Here is a 6,001-nt window from a genome sequence, read left to right on the forward strand (position 1 = left end):
TTGCAGTAGAAGAATTTACCTGATTGAAATCAGAGTAAGTTCCACCAGTGCAAACAGGAGCTATATCTGTTTATATTAGGAGCCTGGATCTCCTTTAGACTTAGGATATGTCTACACTTCCAACGGGGGCTCTGATTCCCAGATTGAGAAGATAAACTTGTGTTAGTTCCAAATGAGCTACCAGGCTAAAAATACTGATTGAGATGCAGCTAAAAATAGTGTAAGAACAGCAGTGTAAATGAGTGTAGGGTTAGAACCCCGGGTGATCCTAGACCACATCAGAGTCCATGCTGCCATGTCTTCTAGATTGACCATGCTTGCTAGATTAAAGATTGTGTGAGTGTGTCCACGTGAGCTCCAGTCACAACATCCAAGTACAGTGTAGACATAGCCTCAGAGTGATGTTTAGAAATGTTCATCTGACGAAGTGGGTCTTTGCCCACAAAAGCTTATGCTCCTACACTTCAGTTAGTCTATAAGATGCCACAGGACTCCTCGCCGCTTTCACTTTTGAGTGTATGTTTTCCCCTCCCCACAAAGTCGGCAGTTCATGAGCCTGCCAGATTTCAAGAGTGTAGCTCAAAAGGACATTTGTGTAGTTGCAGTCCAGACAGATGACTTTCTGATGACTTCCACCAGACAGGTCAAATATTGGATTTTTCACACTCAGAAAATGAAATCAACAACAAAGTTCCCACTGTCTCCAGGGGTATATGATCAGGTTCATCATGAAGATGTGCACCAAACTCAAGATTCTAAGATTGAGAGAAACATGGATACGTATGGAGTCAATCATTCAATTACCCCATCACAAACATCTCTCTTATGTTAGGTATCTAATAGTATTCTATGAAGAGTTATAATTAAAATGACACTTTTGCGATGTGATAGCCTGTGTTATTCTCTTTTAAACAGCTTGTTCAATTAACTCACTAATCTGCAAAAAAAAAAATCCTCCGAGCGTGGTACAGTAATTAGTGAGGTTCTGTGATAGCCAGTTATTAGGCCAAATAATAAGTAGCAGAGAGGAAGAGAAATCTGAGAGGCACAGGAAAGGGAAATAAAGTTTTAGCTGACATCGTAAGCATTGGGGAGATGCTGAAACAGAGTGTAACGCACATCAGAGGAAAAAAGCCCTCACACCAGAGCAGTGATGGGAAAGGTTATGAAGTTAAATCAAGCTCATAGAATTCTTGGTCCTCTGCAGGAACATCTCTCTTTGAGAGACACCTATTAGTCTCGTTTATGTCCAATCTGCTTCCACCCACCTTTGTCCCTCTTGTCTATTTAGATTTTAAATTCTCTGGAGCAGTGACTGCCTCTTACTATGTGTATGTACAGCAACTAGAATAATTAGGTCCTGATCTGTGCCCCCCCATAAGTATCCTGTAATACAAACCATCATCATCATCATCATCACAGTCTCCTACCGCTGTCTATGCTCACATTTTAAAGGGACGCTAGCATCGTACATTTCCAAATAAAAGGTTTGCAGAAGCCAGTGCAAAGGGTAAAATGAATCTATGTGCTGGGCTTTTGGGTTCCCCTCCTTTCCTACCCACAATAAGATCACTGTAGCGTTCTACCCACCTTAATCTCTTTTCTGTGCGGCAACAAGGTTTTTGTTTCTGGCCATCTTGTACCTATTAATTTCATTTGGAGACCCTTAGTTCTTGTGTTATGAGCAGTTGTAAATAACACTTCCTTATGTACTTGCTCCACAACAAGCCATGATTTTATAGACTTTTATCATATACCCCCTTAATTGTCTCTTTTACAAACTGAACAGTCCCAATTTTATTTAATCTCGCCTCATATGGAAGCTGTTCCCTGCTTCTAAACATGTTTTGCCCTTTTCTCTCCCTTTTCCAAATCCTAGATATAGATATAGATAGATTGGATGATCGGATCTGCACACAATGGTCAAGATGTGGGTGTACCATGGATTTATATAGAAGCAGTATGATATTTTCTCTCTTATCTATCTCTTTCCTAATAATTCCTAACTTTCCATTAGTTTTTTTTTTTTTTTGGACTGCTGCTGCACATTGAGTGGATGTTTTCAGAGCACCATCCACAGTGACTCCAAAATCTCTTTCTTGAGCAATAACAGCTAATTTAGACCACAAAATTGTATATGTCTGGTTGGGATATATGTGCATAGTATATTTTCCAATATGCAGTACTTTGCGCTTTTCAATTTGAATTTCATCTGCTATTTTGTTGCCCAGTTATCCAGTTTTGTGATATCCCGTTGTGGTCTAGTTTGAACTTAATTATTTTGAGAAGTTTTGTATCATCTGCAAATTTTCCCACCTTACTCATTGCTTCCTTCTTTCAGATCATTATGAATATATTGAATGGGGAGGGACACTGGGGGACACCACTGAATAGCCTTACAGATACTCTAACTTACCCTCTACTTTCCAGTATAGGTCATGGGAAGAAGAGAATAGCTTAGTACAGTACATTGCAGGCACCTTCCTGACATAGTCCTGATCTGCCAGGGGCTGGGGGAAGGCAGCAGACTCTCTTGCTAGTTTTACACTGGCTAAGCAAACCACCTGCACAGGAGCTATTTTCACACACGTAAGAACTTAAGAACATAAGAATGGACCAAAGGTCCATCTTGCCCAGTATCCTGTCTTCTGACAGTGGCCCATGCCTGGTGCCCCAGAGGGAGTGAAGAGAACAGGTAATCATCAAGTGATCCAGCCCCTGTCACCCATTTCCAGACTCTGACAGAGGCAAGGGACACCATTCCTACCCATCTTGGCTAAAAAGCATCGATGAACCTAACCTCCAAAAATGTATCTAGTTCTTTTTTGAACCCAGTTAAAGTTCTAGTCTTCACAACGTCCCCTGAGTTCCACGGATTGACTGTGCGCTGGGTGAAGAAAGATTTCCTTTTATTTTAAACTTGGTGCCTATTGTTTTAAACCTGATACCATATTGCTTGATGGTTCCCTTTTGCTGCTGGAGTGGTATAAAAGGCCGAAGAGATTTTTCTTAGTTCAGTAGCCTCTACCGTGTTCTATTCCATGATGGCTACTGCCCTGTTCCCCCAATGTGGTTCTAACTCTATGTAATGTATGGCAAAGGGATTGGAAATGGAAGCTCCTGCAGAAAACAGAAAATCACATTGTATCATATCTTACCCCTTTATCTTTTATTTTCCTGGGGTCCATTTACATTTTAAGGTGCATTTTCCATTTGGTCCCATCTCTTTATAATAATGCTTAGCCCTCCTAATTGGCAGCAGGTCTCAAAGGCAGCAGCCATGATACCTAGAGAGGAAATTGAGGCAGAGGTGTAATGACTTTACCAATATCGCACCGAGAACTTGGAATAGAACCCATTCCAGCACTAAGTCCTAGCCACCACACTCCATATTTAGCTCATACACCCTAGTGGGGGAGAGGCCTTCTTGGCAGGAGAGATGGGAAGATTGTTATGGAGAAGAGTACCTTGCTACCAGGTCTCTTTGGGTATTTCTGTACACACTGCAATCCTCCCTCTGACAGAAGAAACGGTGGCAGCAAATAGATTGTGGTACATGCAATGTCAAATCCATGCATAACAAGATGATGGGCTTGCTAAAGACACACTTCAAAAGGTGCAGAAGTTTGGTTCAAATAAGTGCTTGAGGTTTAATGGAGTGTTATCTGAACAACTTACACCTGCTACTTCTAGCTGCAGCTGGAAACTAGAGATTTCAAAGCTTTGCACCCTGCTAGAATCAGTGAGCATAGAGAGACATAGAAACTGCGCACAAACAAGGTCATCCTGACATCAGAAACTGATCAGAATTGCTGGGTGCTCTGGGTGGCTGTTTGGGAAAAGAAGAGCTTTTATTGTCACAATCACAGCTGCTTAGCTCACTCTGACTGTGTCCACCCCAGGCTCATTCTCCTCTCGCCAACACTCATCGTAATCAGGAGTCATTCCATTGATGTCAGTGAAGCTATGTCAAACTCAGCCCTAATTCAGACTAAATTCCGTTGTAATGAAGCATTGTTCATGGCCTGTGATATTTTATGAAGAGAGATTAAAGAGACTGGGACTTTTCAGCTTAGAAAAGAGGAGACTACGGGGGGATATGATAGAGGTCTATAAAATCACGACTGGTGTAGAAAAAGTGAATAAGGAAAAGTTATTTACTTGTTCCCACATATAAGAACTACGGGTCACCAAATGAAATTAGTAGGCAGCAGGTTTAAAGCAAACAAAAGGAAGTTTTTCTTCACTCAATGCACAGTCAACCTGTGGGACTCCTTGCCAGAGGATGTGGTCAAGGCTAGGACTTTAACAGGGTTCAAAAAAGAGCTAGATAGATTCGTTGAAGTTAGGTCCATCAATGGCTATTAGCCAGGATGGGTAGGAAAGGTGTCCCTAGCCTCTGTTTGTCTGGAAATGGGCGACAGGAGAGAGATCACATGAGAAGTACCTGTTGTGTTCCCTCCCTCTGAGGCATCTGGTATTGGCTACTGTCAGCACACAAGATACTGGGCTGGATGGACAATTGGTCTGACCCAGTATGGCTATTCTTATGTTCTGGTGTTGTCCTCATGAAGATATAGACAAGAAAGATGGCAGGGTGATTGAAGAGGATATGAACAGTATTGCCAATCCCCAAATCATAGAATCATAAAATACTAGAACTGGAAGGGACCTGAAGAAATCATCAAGTCCAGTCCCCTGCCCTCACGACAGGACCAAGCACCATCTAGATCATCCCTGACAGATGTCTATCCAACCTGCTCTTAAATGGAGTAATCTTCAGTGATGGAGATTCTACAACCGCCGTAGGCAATTTATTCCAGTGTTTAACCACTCTGACAGGAAGTTTTTACTAAATGTCTAACCCAAACCTTCCTTGCTGCAATTTAAGACTATTGCTTCTTGTCCTATCCTCAGAGGCCAAGGAGAACAATTTTTCTCCCTCCTCTTAGAATCATAGGATCATAGAATACTAGAACTGGAAGGGACCTTGAGAGGTCATCGAGTCCAGTCCCCTGCCCTCATGGCAGGACCAAATACTGTCTAGACCATCCCTGATAGACATTTATCTAACCTACTCTTAAATATCTCCTGAGATGGGGATTCCACAACCTCCCTGGGCAATTGATTCCAGTGTTTGACCACCCTGACAGTTAGTTAGTTTGTAACACCCTTTTAGATACTTGAAAACCGCTATCATGTCCCCTCTCAGTCTTCTCTTTTCTAAACTAAACAAGCCCAATTCTTTCAGTCTTCCCTCATAGCTCATGTTTTCTAGACCTTTAATCATTTCTGTTGCTCTTCTCTGGACATTCTCCAATTTCTCCACATTTTTCCTGAAACGTGGTACCCAGAACTGGACACCACACTCCAACTGAGGCCTAATCAGCACAGAGTAGAGCAGAAGAATGACTTCTTCTGTTTTGCTCACAACACTCCTGTTAACACATCCCAGAATGATGTTTGCTTTTCTTGTAACAGTGTAACAGTGTTGATTGATATTTAACTTGTCGTCCACATGACCCCTAGATCCCTTTCTGCAGGACTCTTTCCTAGACAGTCACTTCCCATTTCATATGTATGAAACTGATTGTGCCTCCCTAAATGGAGCTCTTTGCATTTGAACTTTACCCTTTTAGCCTCTGTCAATTTCTCTAGTTTGTCCAGATCATTTTGAATTATGACCCTATCCTCCAAAACATTTGAAACCCCTCCCAGCTTGGCATCATCCACAAATTTATAAGAGTACTCTCTATGCCATCATCTAAATAGTTGATGAAAATATTGAACAGAACTTGTCCCAGAACTGATCCCAGCAGAACCCCACTTGTTTTACCCTTCCAGCAAGACTGTGAACAATTGATAACTACTCTCTGAGAATGGTTATCCAACCAATTATGCACCGACCTTATAGTAGCCCCATCTAGGTTGTAATTCTCCAGTTTATTGATAAGAAGATCTTTTCCTATTTTTGCTTCTGAACTTACGCCATTTTCAGTAG

This window comes from Pelodiscus sinensis, chromosome 1, assembly GCF_049634645.1.
Source record: "Pelodiscus sinensis isolate JC-2024 chromosome 1, ASM4963464v1, whole genome shotgun sequence".
In the NCBI taxonomy this organism is placed as follows: domain Eukaryota; kingdom Metazoa; phylum Chordata; order Testudines; family Trionychidae; genus Pelodiscus; species Pelodiscus sinensis.